This window comes from Panulirus ornatus, chromosome 13 (assembly GCF_036320965.1).
Source record: "Panulirus ornatus isolate Po-2019 chromosome 13, ASM3632096v1, whole genome shotgun sequence".
Classification (NCBI taxonomy): domain Eukaryota; kingdom Metazoa; phylum Arthropoda; class Malacostraca; order Decapoda; family Palinuridae; genus Panulirus; species Panulirus ornatus.
In genome coordinates this window covers 12,119,518-12,138,394 of record NC_092236.1, presented here as the reverse complement: position 1 = coordinate 12,138,394, position 18,877 = coordinate 12,119,518, and the positions used below count along the sequence as shown (strand labels likewise).

The window sequence follows — 18,877 nt, the reverse complement described above, 5'->3', positions numbered from 1 at the left end:
ATGTCTTGAGTGTAGGTATCATGCCAACCTGATGTATTTGACCTTCACATTTACCGAGTTAGTAGCCGCGTTGACCACATAGGCAACATTGGGGGTCCCTTATAACCTCTCCCTACAAGCACAAGTTCTGGTTGTAAAATCCACGTCATTTGTAACCCATCCAACTGCTGAACACCCCTGGTCATTATTTGCGACAGTGAGAAGAAAATTCTCTCTCCCCCCAAAAAAAAAATGTAAGTGGGGCAGCTACGTCAGCTACAGAGACACTCGGCAAACCCATGAGATCTGCAAGTCAATTTACGTCAAGGTGTTGCGTGACACATGACCCAGTTACGAGGGAATCGTTCCTGTTGCTAAGTAAGCGAAGTTACTACCCTTTCTCCCAGCCAATGTCAGCCTCCTCACCTCACCTCACCTACCACTGGCTTACCCGAGATCTAAAGGCAACGGACCGAACACGTCCTCTAGCGTAGGGGCGCTTTCCACGAGTTGAGGGGATAGCGAGATGGCCTTGCGGCACGGGTGAGGAGGTGAGTGGCTGGTTGTGAGCCGTACTCCTCCCGCCGACCCTGACATCCACCATTATTACCGGATGCGATACATGCCAGGGTCTTCATCACATTCCCCTCTCAAACGTAACCATACTTGGCTCCTCTGCGACGCCCTCAAGCACACACACACACACACACACACACACACACACACACACACCAGTCTGGTGTATGATACAAAAGAGGTAATTAAAGTCTTCTCGTATAGTGTCGCAGACTCGGCTCAGCTGGAGGCCTGAAGCCTATTAATGATAGGCCGAACTCCTCAGCACACGAATTATGAGATACACAAAAATATGTTAGATCTGCCACGCTTGACGTTTCCTTGAAACCAAAGCAGTTTTGCGAGCCGGCCAACAGCATCACCTAGTCGCCCTCAGACACGTTAAAAATGTCAGGCTAAAATGTACTGAGCTCTTGCCTGCCTGGAGTAGTTCGATGAACTCTCTGCCACGATTTACCGTTCCCTTCCTCGGCAATCTACTGATCTTAAAGTGAGTTAGATAAATACATACTTCTGCTTAATTTCTATTATCTATCTATCTATCTATCTATCTATCTACACACACACACACACACACACATATATATATAACAGGCATATACTACAAAATGAATGTATGTATATCGATAAGGAAATAAAGTTTCTCTTCAGTCAACAATAGCATACCGTTCGGTAATCTCTAGAGAGCTTATCAGCTGGGGGGGAATGCAGCCGTCCGGCGTTGGTAATAGTGTCGTACCTTACTTAGGGTCCGGCAGGGAGCAAGCAGTACTATGTGGGCATTGCCCGTCCCACAATCTAGAACAGTGTAAACACTGATGCTTGGCTTTAAATAAACAAGACCTGCTAACCCATTAGCTTTAAGCCTCAAAGAAAGGAATTTTTTTTGTGTGTGTGGAAAGATAAATAGTCCCTGTAGCGATGGAGACAAGACTGATTGGAGAGCGGGGTCGTGAGGTCTGGCAGGGCGGCACAACGCCGGAAATGAGAACGACTCTCACTCAGCAACCGTCCAGCTCCTCCTCCACGCACAATATCCAGCAACTAGCAAGCAGCTCATGGGGGGAGAAGAGTGACCGATAAACATCCACCAACACATACTGGTCTACGCAGTTTAGCCTTTTACACTGAGCCCACTGCTGCGAGACGTTACTTCTCCCATGTCGTAAGCCTATGGTTGCTTGTAGGTGGCAGTACAGTGCTCCTTCCTGCAGTGGCGTTCATACGACCCCGTCCAGCTGCTACGATGGTGGATCAAAAGCCCAAATACACTGTGTCTGAAGTGGCACATGCAGCACCAACAAGGGCTCCTCCACCTAACAACGTCTCACCTCCCATTACGCAACACCCCCTACGTCACACTTCCTCTTATTTATCGTCCATCCCCCTTCCCCCCATCTCCTTTATCTCCCATTGTTATAGACACATCCCCTCCCCTCTCTTCCTCCTCCTCCTCTTCCTCCCCAACTGCACACGGCGACTTCTAGTCGATCTACTGACGCAATCTGCACGGAGATGTGTAAAGGAAGATCATCTCGTGCACTCATTCCGTGTCATATCAAAGCGCCAGATGCAGACGCCCTCAGCTAAGGTGACATTCTCAGGCATGTTCTAGTATTCAGAAGGAGGGGTTCGGGGGTGTGCCGGGAACAACAATCGCTATCCAACCAGGAGCTTCATGTCACCAAGTGGGCACATCGCGGTGACTGGGCTTGTGGTATCTGCCTCACTGTTACGTTGGAAATAGGACTAAATCCTGTTCGGTTATCAGTCGACAGATGGCCGAAGGAACCTGCACATGCGTGGGAGAGTCCTCTCGAGACCTCATGCAGCCGCCCTGGCAGCTACAGGAACATCCCGGACCTAGGGAGGCCCGCATGATTGTATGGCAACTGCTGCCACCCCTCCTCGCAGACCATTCCGATCCTATCTACTGTACTTATGATGGAGGTCAAGGTCAGGGGGGGAACATTGTAACCCAGCGGGCGAAGCCGCACCCTGGCCCCGATACACCTCCTGGCGCAGCTGCTGTAGGGCACTCGACTGGCATTCCCAAAAACATCAGCTCGCTTTCCTCATGCTCCCAGGGCCTGAAGACAGAGGCACAGTCCAGCCCCGAACACCTCCTCCTACCCCTAGCATCTTTACAACACGCTTCACACGCCTCCTATCTTACCTTCCCTTTCCCTCCCACGCCACAAGGAACCTTACCAATCCCTTCCCCTACAGTACTAAACGTTTCATACCACAGCACTGTACCCTTCCTCACGCCACAGTGAACGTTCCACCACCACCATACTGTACCCTTTCTCTCCGCATCCAGGTCAACCTTGCCTCCCCTCACAATAAACTCGTCCCATCCTACCTTCAACCACAGTGGACCCTCACTCCCCTTCCATCAACTGCCTCTTCTTCACACACACACACACACACACACACACACACACCACACACACACACACACCATCCGGCCTTGTTACAACTCCCTCCTACTCTACATCCCTACCTCCCGTAATGATGCATTCCTTTCCCAGTATTACCACAGTCCACGATCTCTCACACACCTTCTCCGGTGAAGCTAAGTCCTTAAATGAACCGTAAGCTCCGAGGTGGACGTCAGCAAATTTTCGAAATTATATAATCAGTTATCATAATCAATATTATCATTATTATTATTATTATTATTATTATTATTATTATTATTATTATTATCATTATTATTATTATTATCATTATTATTATTATTATCATTATTATTATTATCATCATTATTATCATTAATATTATCATTATTATTATTATTATTATTATTATTATCATTATTATTATTATTGTTATTATTATTATCATTATTATTATTATCATTATTATTATTATTATCATCATTATCATTCTGATCAGTTTACTTATCATTACTGTTATCTACTACTACTACTAATACTACTACTGTCATCATGACAATGAATCGCAAATGCAGGAATGACCACTTAACTGCCGGAACGGCCCAACACAACTTCTGGCACTCCATCGACGCCCAACCCCCTACCGACGTTCCCTGCAAACTTCCCTCTTTCCTAGAAACGACAGACGACCCTCCCCCCCCCCCTCCTTCCCCATACACACACCCCCCGGCCTAATCATCCCCACTTGGGCAAGTTTCCAAACCCACCCTCCACTATCTACAGTTGTGAGGAAATACCAAGAATCATTACGTTCCCAGGCCCGCGTCGTGTGTGTGTGCTGCGCCGTCAGGAAAGGGACGGCACCACACACACACACACACACACACACACACAGGAGCGAGCCAGAGGAGGTGCCACTCCTGTAATGGCCAGTAAGGGTCGAGAGATCCAACATAAACTTCAACCACAATAAAGACGTATCGCTAACTTCCTACCTTACGTAAGCAGCGCAAACATTAGGCTGGGTCGTGGATGACCGCTGAATGGTGGTATATCCACACTCTTCACCATGATGGTGCGACGCTTGAGCACCGCGGTACGACCCTTAGATGTAACGACCACCAGGGCTTTTGACTTGGCCCTTAAGCATAAGGTTCAAGGCCCTGCGCCGTTAGCTCTAAGGGTCGTCGATACGACAGTGCTCACAGGCAGTGCCTTCGTGCTCCATAAGACAACATTCACAAGTACGCAGATGCAAGTCACTCTCTTAACAACACCTCTCGAGTTAGAGTGTTGGAAGCTACTACAGTCAGTCTCCCTAACCGTGAAGAACAACAGACTCTCTCACGTCGTAAAATATACTCCTCCCAGAACATCTAAATAAATACGAGTTCCGTGTTTATCGTGAAGGTAAACTCGAACTAAATCTGAGTATGGGCGAGTCCTGTGCCACCACCCCACTGAGGCACCAAAGTCCTGACGGATGTGCTACTTATTAATAAACTTACCATCGAGAGGGGCACAGCCCAGTACTGACGTAAGTGCACTTGACATTACCATGAGGAGGACAACAGCGAAATATTAACGAACGAATCTCCAAGTCAAGACACGGCACAACAAAGGCAGACCAGATTAGAATCGACATCAGGCAGCGAGCAAGATGTTGCTATGGCAAAATTCATACATTATCAAGACTCGGGGAAAACGTCATGTTTGCTCTAATTGTGTCAGATATGGCGACCTCACATGATACCTTATTCACACACACACACACACACACACACACACACACACACACACACACACCTCTCAACCTATACATCCCAACCACAAGAGCTATCATCCCTTCCCCTCTCAAAAGCTCTCACTCACTTGCCTCCCTTCCCCGAACACTTCTTCACCTCAGGCTCTCTTCTATTTCTCCAGGAACCTTTCCTAACATCGGAGCATCGGAATTAGGCCAACTACGAAGTGCCTGGCTCGGGGAGGTACTGGTGTGGTTGGGCTGGTAAACACTCAGTGGGGTAGAGGTGGGTGGGGAGAAGCCGTGTTCCCCGGGGGAACACTGCACACCTGCTGACAGTAGGCGGGTAATCAAGAGCGGAGGCGAGCTACTGGTGGGGTCTGTCACCATACACAACCCTGCCAACATACGGAGGAAACACTATTTCTTCCCCGGCAACATACGTAACACTACGTTATGCTCCCATATGTTACGCCGAGTCACAGGACAAGAAAAAAAAAAAAAAAAACACTATTTATATCCCGAGCATCAAAGGGACATACAGCCTCTGGGAATAAGTGACGTAGCAGCCATCATGAGTCGGCCCCCCTCACTTGAAGGAGAAGCAACCCAGTCCCCTCCCCTGTGTTGCCGTGCTGAGGCGCACTCACACAGTCCTGACGGGCAGGAAGGATCCATGGGGGCCAAAGGGAGTGTGTCAACGTCCTCTTGGCCCCTGAAGCGCCACAGACAGTCCCTCTTTCACGTGAGCCATATTGTGAAACACCTCACTCGATCTGTTGCAAGTATCGCAACTACGTCTCAAGATGCTAATAACCACCACTGACGTTAGCGGTGTTGCACCCGGGCAGTGCTGACTATGGGCCGCTAAAATGAGCAAGGTAGTGCGACGGGGACAACCGGAAGGTGTGAAGTAAACCAGGTCGTCCTGGGTTGTCCGCACGAGCCACTAGATGCTGGGGGGTGAGGCGGAGGCGGCATCCACAGACACACACACACACACACACACTACCACACTCGAAGTGCCCCTGATGTTTGCCAGGCTCACTAGACTAAACAGCGTCTTAATTCCTCCACGATCCTTTAACTAACACAAGACTGTAATCCGGGTCCCCAGTGAAGCCGCTACTGTTCTCATTCCCTTCTCGCTGAGGGAAGTAGATGTCTTTAACCTCTTGAGCGATACCGTATGAAACCCCCTTCCCCTTTGAGAGGGTGATGGCCCGGCTTCTGGCAGTTTGAGAGGTCATGCCATCGTAACCCAGGGCCGTGCCGTTCGTGCTCAAGGGTCGTACCACTCAGGAAGTGTAAAACATCGAAAAATAATCCACATAAATTATGGAAACAGCGAGACACAGGGAATATCAGATGTAGGTTATCCCAGCCTCGTCTTTGGCTTTTGTAACCGTGTCGCAATCCTTGCCAGAGAGCCGATCTCTTGATGTTTTCTTACCTAATGATACGTCATGCTACACACTCCCTCCCTCCCTCCATCATGCACCGGAGCACGTTAACAAACCGTCCCGGACATTAATGGAAACTGGACAGTACTCCCACCAGAGTCCAGGGATGGACACGGCCCATGTTCTTCGCCCTTAGCCCAGCTTCTAGTCAGTCGGATTTCCAAGCACTCTTACAATCCTCCCGTAAATTCTTACAAAGAACTCCACTTCTGATTAAGACAGGATGGACTCCTACACACGTAATGAGCGAATCAGCAGAGTTACCGGAAATCCGATGATACTTCTCAGCTTCTGTTACGATCAATATTTTACCCTTGATCTTCGTAGAAGTTGTATGTATCACAGGGAATCTCGCACTTAATGAGACAACTGAAGAATGAAGGGGTAAGACCTTGATTATCCAGTGACGGAGACTCTGTCAAACCCAACCCATCTTGTTGCTCATGACGGCAATGACGGGGGAAAAAAAAAAGAGTCAGTCAATTATTCGATCTAACAACCATATGTTACATCATCTCCAGCAATCTGCACCTGTTTTCGTTTCCTATTCATACAATCTTTTCATTCTCTAGCTGTCAAATGCAACGAAACCACAGCTCCCTATTCCACAACCAGGCCTCACAGACCTTTTACATGGTTTACTCCGGACGCTTCACATGCCCTGGTTCAGTCCAATGACAGGCAGCACATCGACCCCTGTATATCACATCGTTCCAATTCACTCTATCCCATACACACAATTCAATTCCTCAAACTCATTACCTATTTCTCCTCTCTTCTCATCGCTTTTACAAAGCTTTTTATCTAATGCTTAGACGAGATTAAATCAAGTGATTTCAAGACTGAACACACAAGCCATTTTTCTATGTCGTAGCTAGACAGGCATATGTCTCTCGGTGCTTCCACAAGATCAGCTCTCCGCCTTCTCTTTAACATCCACAAATCTTCGATCAAAGACGTATTTTACGGGGGGGAAATACTTTAAATAAATCCCACGAGAAAGTTATGATTTACATACAAATTAAGAGTGGTATAGTTGACCTTAGAGAACGTTTAAAAGGCATGGATATCTTTAACTCATTAGATAGGTCAAGGATATATGCAAATACGCGAAGCATCTCAATCTCCCAGGGGAAGTCATCAATTCACCGGTAAGAAACGGGAGTAAGGTGGTTCGCAAGGAGGCTACGCGAGGTATAGGGAAAACAAATTTTCATATGTCGGTCAAGGAGACGTGAACACGCAACACAATCACAACAAAGTGTGGTCTTGTAGGTCTTAGGCTCCTGGGATGGAGGAGGGAGGAACACTGGTGACACACTTATCAACAGTGGGAGGAGGCAGACGGTAGGAGTAACCCACTCACCCCGCCATACACACCGCCCTCCCGCCCGCCGCTCACCTCGCCATACACTCCACCCGCCTGCCCGCCAGCCACCCTCATCAAAAATAAATCGAGATTCAATTCAGTTCAAGGGATGACCCAGTCACTACACAGACAGACCCTAGTTTTCTCCTATGTTGATATTTACATTTCAATTACCAGTGGGCACACCTATCACTCCATTGCATGTTTACAAGTGGCTCAGAGATGGTTTATTGAAAACACTGACAAAACTGCTGACAGAATCGTCTAGAAATAATAATGAATATTTATGTTCGACTTCAATTAACGAATATTCAGACTTCATTGTGAGAAAAAAAAAATGAATTAAATGTGTAGATACAAAGAGACCTGGAAAAGAGAAGGGTAAGGGGTGACTTGATCACAACCTTTAAGTTTCTAAACCAGTCTGATGATGTTCAAAAGTGAACAGGTTTTCGAAAGATGCAAATTTAGGACAGAACAACCAAAGGCCACGACAGGAAACTGAGCAAAGGAAAACTGAACAAGAAAATCGCTAGAAAAGATGTCTGAAAAGCATCTCGATGGTGTACGACAAGTGAGTGAATGGAATACACTGAAAGATGAGGCTGTGAATGTGAACAGCACACACACACACACACACACACACACACACACACACACACACACACACACAAGTTTAAAACTATTCATACAAAAGTTTAAAAACTGTTTGACGGATGAGAAAGTACAGAGCTGGGACGCCATGTGTGTATAATTCCCTCCCCTTAAAGTACAAATAGCCAACACCCCCCACACACACACACCATACACACACACACACACACACACACACACACACACACACAGGTACAAGACCCCGTAAACAATCAGGGGAGGCCAGGATCATGTTCGGCCTCCCAGTTTGGAAAATAATAAGTGATCTTTGGGCTGGGGGGAGACCTCATTACCTGCTCCGCGCGGGAAGACGACGCCAGGGGAGCCCCCGCAGCCCTGCAGGTTATGTGAGCACTGGCGCAGCCCGCCTGGGGAGCTGCCATACCTCCCTCCCTCCCTCCCTGACACTGGCGCATGTGCCAAGGGAATCACGTGTACGTGGTGGACACGTAAGTACATCATCTCAAGAACCCCGTGGACATAACAAACAGTCATATGTACGTTCTTCTAAGGAATCATGTGTACATGAAGAACACGTACGTAACGATAAGGAGTGACGTGTGACCTGCAAAAAAAAACAAAAAAAAACCACGTACTTAGAAAGGGAATCACGCGTGCGTGGTAAGCCATGTCTGTGTACGTTCGTAAGGCAGGAAGGAGGTTTGAAGAAGCTGGGTTACTCCCAGCACGTAGGTGAGGAAGGAGGAACCTACCCGTGCCTGGGAACCGCACGCCTCTATCCCAACACTGGAACACACTAACACGGCGGAGCTCACCTCACTCAAAACAGCACCCGGATCACGCCCTCCGCTACCCGTCCGATACCGGCCCCTCACAGCATCGTCATAACACGACCCCTCATAAATATCGTGAGAGCGCGACCTCTACATACTGCAAGGCCTCTAAATCCGACCGGAATGTCGGCTAATTTCGTCATACTCGAGACCCGACCCAACCCACCCCTCCAACCACTCCATAAACTCGCAAACACAGCTAGAGTTCGACCTCCCTGTGTCATCACAATCGACTATCTGTCACCGTTGACCCGTAAGATCACCGCTTAAGTTCAACGTACAGATAAATCTCAGATGGATCTTGCATAAACGATCCTGAAAACCGAGTTTGGAATACCGTCAGCCAGCGTCGAGAACGGACGACGAAGTGGCCACCATCCACACACACTCTGGGTGAATCTAAGCGATAAAATATATACAAAGGTCGCCTTCACTGTAACCATTCTGCACAAAATGTTTACTTGCAGTCAGAAGGAACTGTAATATCCTTGGCGAGGGACGGAGGTGCGAGTGACTGGAGCCAGCCCATTGGAGGCTGCTGAAGTCGCGAGATTCTAAGCCCATGAGCACTGCGGTACGACGCATGAGCACGACGGTACGACGCACGAGCACGGCGGTGCGATGCATGAGCACGGCGGTACGACGCATGAGCACGGCGGTACGACGCATGAGCACGACGGTACGATGCATGAGCACGACGGTACGACGCATGAGTACGACGGTACGACGCATGAGCACGGCGGTATGATGCATGAGCACGACGGTACGATGCATGAGCACGAGAGTATGATGCATGAGCACGACGGTAAGATGCATGAGCACGACGGTACGATGCATGAGCACGAGAGTATGATGCATGAGCACGACGGTAAGATGCATGAGCACGACGGTACGATGCATGAGCACGACGGTACGACGCATGAGCATGACGGTACGATGCATGAGCACGAGAGTATGATGCATGAGCACGGCGGTACGATGCATGAGCACGACGGTGCGATGCATGAACACGACGGTGCGATGCATGAGCACGGCGGTACGATCTTCAACCACGACGGTCCGATGCTTGAGCGAGCACGACGGCGCGACCCTTGGGTATGATGTCTTTCGCTAATTTTGGCCTGACTGTTAATGGGGTCAGGTCAAAGGCCCATCATGTCTCAGTGTCGTATTACTGTGGTAATACAGATCCCTCACATCGTATAACGCGAGGGTTCTGGATGTACATATCAATCAAAAGAAAAAAAAAGACAGATACTTTAAAACGTGTTTCCCTTATCTTTTAAAGATATCGGATGGGAAAAAAAAAAGGCGGATCCAATCCTACTTACAGACAAGTTTTTCATCATCAAAATCAATCAGGCTCTGAGATTATAATTATCAACATTAGTATATTAGGATATATATATATATATATATATATATATATATATATATATATATATATATATATATATATATATATATTGGAAAGGATCGCATATCTTTTTTTTCTTTCTTTCATACAATTCGCCATTTCCCGCGTAAGCGAGGCAGCGTTAAGAACAGAGGACTGGACCTTTGAGGGAATATCCTCATCTGGCCCCCTTCTCTGTTCCTTCTTTTGGAAAATAAAAAAAAAATGAGAGGGGAGGATTTCCAGCCCCCCGCTCCCTTCCCTTTTAGTCGCCTTCTACGACATGCAGGAAATGCGTGGGAAGTATTCTTTCTCCCCTATCCCCAGGGATAATATATATATATATATAATCAAATAACAGATGCATATCTAAGCCTTGTGAGGACTTTACCCTCAGGGACAACGAACCCAGTGTGGTACAGTAAATGGTACCCTAAACAGATGCAGAGTACAGTGAAAGTCAGCGGCTCTGTCGTGTGGTCTACGCTGGGCAACAGCGTTACCCCGTCGGGCAAGGCACCGCCGCTCTCAAGGGCGTCCTCGTCCGCCCCAGGAGCGCTAACTCACAAGACCGACCATAACCTACGCGAAGTGAGAGAGAGAGAGAGAGAGAGAGAGAGAGAGAGAGAGAGAGAGAGAGAGAGAGAGAGAGAGAGAGAGAGAGAGAGAGAGAGAGAGAGAGAAAGAAGTAACTGCGCAGACCAGTCGCGTTTATATTTGGTCGCGCAGCATTTTTTTCTCTTCTTTTTTTTTCTGCATTAGTTTTATCGCCTGGGTTATAACAACAGACACAGCGTATGTAAATGATTACGTGCTCCTGCCAAATGATAATACGTCGCGAGTTCGGAAACCTGATATTGGCTAAGACATCAGGTGCGTTGCCACCACAATTGAGCAACGTGTGTACACACGTGGTGCCTCCGTCGTCATCGAAATGGGTAAGATGTGTGTACACACACGTAGTGCGCAAGGCGCCATCTGGATGTGTGTACGTACGGTGTTCGCTCGTAAGTCACCGCGCTGCCTCATGCGTACATCCCAACACGTACGTGGCACCAGAGTGGCTCAGATGTGTACATATACACCATCACACACATCATGGTTGCTGCTTGGAACATGTGGGCGGGAACCCACAAAAAAAATCATTAAACCAAACCCGTCACGCTTGAGTTAGGAGAAAAAAGGAGTGGTTAACTTGGCCATGAAGAGAGCAGAGCGAGGCATCTCCCTGGAAGAGCCAGACCACACCGTCGCCGTAAACGGCGCCGTGGTCTACGAGGACGGGGTAATGGAAGAGATGGGCAGCTTCGGATCCACGGCAGGTCGTGTGGCTCCCAGGTCCTCCCTTGCTGTCAAGAATGGCACCTGTTTTCTGATCTTGTCGGCTGGGGACACTGAATCTCTTTTGATCTCTAGTCAGTTATGAAGTAGTAGTAGTAGTAGTAGTAGTAGTAGTAGTAGTAGCAGCAGTAGTAGTAGTAGTAGTAGTAAGTAGTAGTAGTAGTAGTAGTAGTAGTAGTAGTAGCAGTAGTAGTAGCAGTAGTAGTAGTAGTAGTAGTAGTAAGTAGTAGTAAGTAGTAGTAGTAGTATTAGTGGTAGTAGTATTAGTAGTAGTAGTAGTAATAGAAAAACAAAAAGATTTTGTGACTGTCAGGGGTAGACAGGAGCTTCAAATAGTTTAGAAGCACAAAGCAGCTTCAGATAGTTCAGGGACAGACAGGAGCTTCAGATAGTTCAGGGACAGACAGGGGGCTTCATATACTTCAGGGACAGACAGGAGCTTCAGATAGTTCAGGGGCAGACAGGAACTTCAGGTACGTAAGGGACAGACAGGAGCTTCAGATACTTCAGGGACAGGCAGGAGCTTCAGAGAGTTCAAGGGTAGACAGGAACTTCAGATAGTTCAGGGACAGACAGGAGCTTCAGATACTTCAGGGACAGACAGGAGCTTCAGATAGTTCAAGGGTAGACAGGAACTTCAGATAGTTCAGGGACAGACAGGAACTTCAGATAGTTCAAGGACAGACAGGAGCTTCAGATACTTCAGGGACAGACAGGAGCTTCAGGGCGTTCAAGGACACACATTATACAGTTCTGCGGCATACAGGATCTTCAAACAGTTCAAGGCCAGGCAAGATCCTCAACCAGTTACCACAACACCTTACAATTATTACATCGAACAACTATATGTATATCTAAGTCTCCCATCAGCTTTAAGTGCAACATCGAAGTCATCTTTTCTTACATTACCAGCAGGTCACATGCGAGTACGAACAACACGAGCGTCCACAGAACGTATGGTCAAGCAATTCAAGACCCACAGAGATGAGGGGACTCAAATGAATTTCGTCCTGCCGCATCTGCGTGTTCCAAAGCCCTATATAAAGTCCCACCCTCAGGAGACTGACTGACCATGAGCGCCGATACGAATCACCAAGGTTTCCTGCCAACGAAAATAAGTGATGGATGATATAACCAACTGCAGCAGCAGGAAATTCCGACGCTTAACCTCGTACGTAAATGTTAAGCTTCGCGACCCCTGGGTATTTTATACGGCCCATGAGGAAAAGCTTAGGTGTCGCGTTCAAGTTGAAGTTTGTGTGTTCATCTGGTCCCCGGACGCTCAGCTGCCCGGTGCGATCCTCATGACAGAGCGGGCAGGTGTTACAGCGGTTCGCTAGCATCATGTATCTTAATACGTTAAGGGAGGGTGTATACGTATATACCAAAGGGCATTCTCGTCTGCAGGGGGCATCCACGAGCGAGGAAATACCCTCATAAACAAAGATGTACGAGGCGTGAGGGAGTGTAGCCAGCCTTTAATGCCAAGGACAATATTCATTTAAAGTCTTTCCGTAAATCACGTACAACTGATCTCAAGACGTGTCCCCGTATGCTAAGCTGTAGTACCCAAGGCTTAAGTCCTAGCACTGAAACCCCTTAGTACTCAAGATAGGCGTTAATAAACAGAAATCAGTCGCATACGGGACGGTTTTGATACCCTCCTGAAGCACTAAAGTGTTATTCGCACACGGTACACGTACACGGGAGCCTTCAATCGTACACGGGTGTACATTGGTAACATCCTGGTTCAGGCCAGGAACAGCTGCACCCAAGAGGAACAGATCCTAGTGTGAGGTGTGGGTTAAGCAAGAGCCTCACCCCACTTCGCATGGGTCATCCCCCACCCCGTCGCCGTTACTACATGCTGCTGGCAGCGTCCCCTCAAGTCCCTCACGTCCACCAAGAGCCGCCCAGCCCCTCCCACGCCAGGATTCGGTGTTTTACCGAAAAAAAAAAAATCAATATTGTTCGTGCACGTCAACAGGTTCCGAATGCGCAAGTTTTTCTCTGCATCTGTTTGTCCCAAGAGGCAATGTTATCATCATCGACATTATTATCATTATCATTATTATTATCATTATCATTATTACCATTATCACATCACGGGAGCGAAAGAAAATCACGCGAAAATCAATGCCTTTTTCAATTCTCTATCTCTCTCCTCTCTACCCACTATTCAATATCTGGAGCAGATCTTGTTACTCCTGGCCGTAGCCGGTGTGTGTGTGTGTGTGTGTGTGTGTGTGTGTGTGTGTGTGTGTGTGTGTGCTAACCCCGTAATGCCCTACCCATCAACATGTCTCCGAGCAACTACACCTTTCCGGTGTGTTCTTGTCGCATGGGACTCGCAAAGACACATCAGTGTATGCCGGTGGCGGAGGAGGGAGCGAGTCATTTACTAGGGGCAAGTTCGTCACCTGCCTCATCCCTTGACGAGTCCTGCACATCAGCCAGGTTACGGGCGCACAGGATAGGAGGGAGAGGCTCCTGAAATACATGACGACGATATCCTACGATATATATACGTAAACACACACTACCTGTCCTTCGTAACTCTATGTGTTTTCCTGCGGTGAGCGCTCGCCCTGCCTTCACTAGCACAATGCCGTTGCACATGACTCGTGAGCCCAAGTAAGTACTCTCTCTCTCTCTCTCTCTCTCTCTCTCTCTCTCTCTCTCGCAACTCCCAGCCGTAAGAACGACCTGGGCTCAGGAAGCCCCGCAACATCCATCACGACCCAAGAATGTCGGTGTGCGACCGCCCACCCGCTCCACGGGGAACCCGACGTGCCCTGCGGCGACGGTAAGAAGGGAAACCCCGCATCCTCCCCTCCTCCCCCTTTTTTTTCTCTCTTCTACAGCACGGGAGAAAAACCAGATCTAGGGCAGGAGGGTGCGCGTGTTCCCCGACGTTCTGAAGGACTCGGGGTCGGGACTACGTAATCCAGTATACACCCTGAGGCCACACGGACCTTTGCTTAAAGAACTTAGAAAATCTAATCACACCGATCTCCTCCCTAACGCCCTTCCCCGTGCACGCTAGGAACCGCAGCGACCACAGGAAGCGTACAGCGCAGCCACCTGCACGAGAGACGCGAGGTGGTGGTAGCCTGGAGGGGTGTGGCGGAGGGAGTGTGTGTGGGGGATGAGGAAGCAGTTGTGGACGGGGTTCTTCAGGAGTAAATGGGAAGGATAGATATCAGATCTCAATGGTGTATGACAAGGTTATCTGCACACACACACACACACACACACATATATATATATATATATATATATATATATATATATATATATATATATATATATATATATATATGTGTGTGTGTGTGTGTGTGTGTGTGTGTGTGTGTGTGTAACGCAATGAGCAAGCAGAAATGGAGTTGTATGGTCACTGGCGAGAAAAGTTACGGATGGGTTTCAACATAAGAAAAAAAAAAAAAAAAATATATATATATATATATATATATATATATATATATATATATATATATATATATATATATATATATATATATATATATATATAGTTTTAAAACTTATCGACGGGCAATTGCAACGGTGTGTGTGTGTGTGTGTGTGTGTGTGTGTGTGTGTGTGTGTAGTGTGTGTGTGTGTGTGTTTGCGTGTGTGTGTCGTTCTAGGGTCATCGCGTACAGACTGCTGGAAGCACACTCCTCCGCCAAACGTTTTCTCTACGGCCCAAAAACTCGAACCTATTCCCTCCTTCATCAAATGTCAAAGGGATGCGTGCACCTGCAGACCAGACTTCCTAACGCTCGTTCTTGTGGAGCGCACGAAACATGCCCAGCTCAACTCATCAACGACAAATCATAATAAACACATTATCAATAATTCTGATAACTAACACTGTACGGTAATGATCACAAAACGTCTGCACCAACACCATCCTGTGACGAAATACTCTTACAAATATTTGCCCTTCGGCGTCTGGCTAAGTAAGGTATGGGGTTCCCACCTGTCTGGTGCGACTACCGGCAGCTGTGTGGACGTCCAACCAGCGGGAGCAACCTGGCCTTGCTTGGCTGGGGCGGTGCGATCGTCGTAACTTGCCTCACCCCGCAAAATCAACCCCTCTGCTGGAGGACGGGAGGCTTCTCTCCTGGCACTTCGGAGACGCAATGCACCACGGCGGGGCTCCTGCCCACACCACGGTCTTAAGTAGCGTTCACGGGTACCTCTCTTCCCTTATCTTATCTCGGATCTTACAGGAAGAGGATCTCTCTCTCTCTCTCTCTCTCTCTCTCTCTCTCTCTCTCTCTCTCTCTCTCTCTCTCTCTCTCCTCATATGGCCTGTCCATCAAGCGTCTCAAGGTCTTTGGGAGGTGAATATTACCCCTTATCAGCAGAGAGGGTCTTTGGCTTCTTAAGCTGGTCGCTCTATCTCGAGAAAGCCCGACCAAATCCCTATCAGTAAACATAACCAACACGCCGTACACTCCTTACAACAACAACAACAACAACAACAACAACAATAATAATAATAATAATAATAATAATAATAATGATAATAATAATAATAATGATAATAATAATAATAACAATAATAATAATAATAATAATAACAATAATATTAATAATAACAATAATAATAATAATATTAATAATAATGATCATAATAATATTAATAATAATGACAATAATAATACATTGATAATAATGATAATAATAGTGATATTAATAATAATGATAATAATAATCACTGCTATTATCATTTTTATTGTTCAAGGCCTCTAAAATCTGGATCTGCTTTTAGTCTCCTCCTAACCCGATCTTGGACTGTCTCTCGTTATCCTACGGGTGAAAATTCTAACCCTAAGGATACTGTGACTTGGGACATCCCGCCGAAATGCTATATAGGCTGGACGCCTCAAACTTGGGAATCCCACTTTACAAACGTGTTCACCTCACCAGCAGCAGGTGGCTACGTCGTGACTATGTCCCTCCATACGGCTACGGGCGGGTAAGGCCCGCCCCTGATCTTCTCTGCTCAACTATTCTGGAGGTATTTGAATGATCGAATATCTTTCCAAGTTCATACTGGTGGAATATTAGACGACTAAATAGCTTAATAATCTTTGGCTATCTCAATATTCCTGGTTCATATACCTGACTACTTTACAGGGAATATGACGGACTGTGTTATATCTGTAAAGCGCTAACTTAATGGTCTATTCAGGACTTTTCAGAGTGAAAGGAGGTATTCAAATATTACAATTTACGAAGAATAATCTATTTGGTTTCCTTCAAAAGATATGTAATCCTGATTGCGTCTTTCAAGTATGTTTGTTCTGGGTGTCTGTACGGAATTCTTTATCTTCTCGCTCGTGTATAATGCTTCAATGATCAGTGACACGTAACTTTTCATCATAATACAGAGACGCTCGTTCAAAGTGCGCAGCTTAACTCCACGCGTAAGACTACTTAATCCCTTAATCCTAACTTAAGTCACCGTCCTTAAAAGAGTTCTGTCGTATCTATGGGGATGAACTGCTTACTCAAGCCGCAGGCTAAAGAGGCCCTTTGCCCGATGAAGCCTTCAGTCACCTCCTGCAGCAGTCGCGGTAGTGTCTCACCTCAGCGAGGGGCAATACCCTACTCCTGTAACTTCATGCAGTCCGTCGGCCGGTATCTGAAGGACGCCCCTTCTGCCGAAGACCTGCTGAATGGCGGCGACTCTGCTTGAAACCTGATCTCACCGAGATGATGTATCAGCCAACACTTCCACAAGGAGGACTGAATAAGCATCGTCTTTGACGCAGACGAACATTAGAGACTCTAGGTCGTCCTCGAAGCGAAAAGTATACTAACTGTCCGTTGAAGACTTGCATATCCCAAGCTGGGCCTCACCTGACCTTAAACAGAGATATGGCACGGCTTCATCATAATAAGGCGATCTGGCAACTACGTCTAAGGCAAAGATCTTCGTGAGGCGTGATGCGCCTCTGCCAATGCAGGAGGAGCCATGCAAAGTGATACCAGGTCTGAGTCAGCGACATCACAGGCTTTAGAAAAAAAAAAGTCACTCCTTACCGTGACCTTCACACCAATCCCTCTCCCTATCCATCATCTGTCCATCCCCCTAGGCAGCTGGATCCATACATACTTACGACGCCACGTATCTTGGGGGGATGGGGGGGTATCCATCCCCTCTAACCACCATCCTTGTATGACTCTCTGTCTCTCCAAACTCTCGTAACTTTCCCCTCACTGGTTTTCTGGTGATGCAGAGCGTGGCTTGTGTGGGGCCTTCTGCTCTGCTACAGCGACACGAAGGTGCTGCCATGTAGAGCAACCATCCCAATTCAAATGTTTGACTGATTTACTCTGGATATCTGCAGTGTGTGTGTGTGTGTGTGTGTGTGTGTGTGTGTGTGTGTGTGTGTGTGTGTGTGTGTGGGGCACATTAAGTTCCAGACTGGTAGTGGTGGAGCACTGTGGTCAGCTGCAGACGTGGTGCACTGGTCAGCAGGTGCCGGGCCGACACGAACGGCTTGGTCAGCTTCCTTCCCAGCTCCTTCAGTCAACAGGGTGAAGGGCGCCAACCCCCCCCCCCCCCCCACCAGCATAGTGGTAAACCCACCCTTACATACACTTGGTGTACCGGTTAGCATTGCAGGCCATGATTAACACACGGGCCCACCGGGGTTCGAATTCTGGGCGAGGCAGTCATCACACATACAACCCAGATGTTTGTCACTCATTTGGGTGTGTCGATAAATGGGTACATGGCTTTAGCTAAGGTGTATGTACGTGTATGTACATACACATAAGAGAAGACACAACAAGTGTATAAAAGGTTAAAAACGTGGGCAACACACACATACACACACACACACACACACACACACAGGCTTGCAAGGCTAGCGATGACCGAGAGATACCTGATGTTCTGACGAACATAAACACGAGTAGAAATAAATTCCCAAATGTTAATCAGGAAGCCCCCGGGGCTGAGCTCTGGTCGAATGAAAATATCCTCGACGAACGAGACGGATGATAACAATATCGGGTAAATATACCAACGCGAGAGTCTGAAACTCTAGCTTAACGTCAGGACAAAGCCAGCACAACAGCCCAGAGCGTAAGCTTCGTAACAGAACCCTTCAGTGTGCGTCGGTGGGTGGGATATGCC

At 47.5% G+C, this 18,877-nt stretch overlaps 1 protein-coding gene across 2 annotated transcripts in view; it reads right to left on the bottom strand.

Moving 5' to 3' along the window:
• The window catches only part of NaPi-III (Na[+]-dependent inorganic phosphate cotransporter type III), a 319,898-nt gene that overhangs the window by 95,401 nt on the left and 205,620 nt on the right, over positions 1 to 18,877 (bottom strand). The window contains exon 1 of one of the 2 annotated variants that reach the window (XM_071668646.1): positions 15,701 to 15,850. The exons of the other annotated variant lie outside the window; for it this stretch is intronic. The gene's annotated coding sequence lies outside the window, so the exon portion shown is untranslated. Of the gene's footprint in view, positions 1 to 15,700; positions 15,851 to 18,877 lie in introns of those variants that run through there. 2 annotated transcript variants of the gene reach the window in all.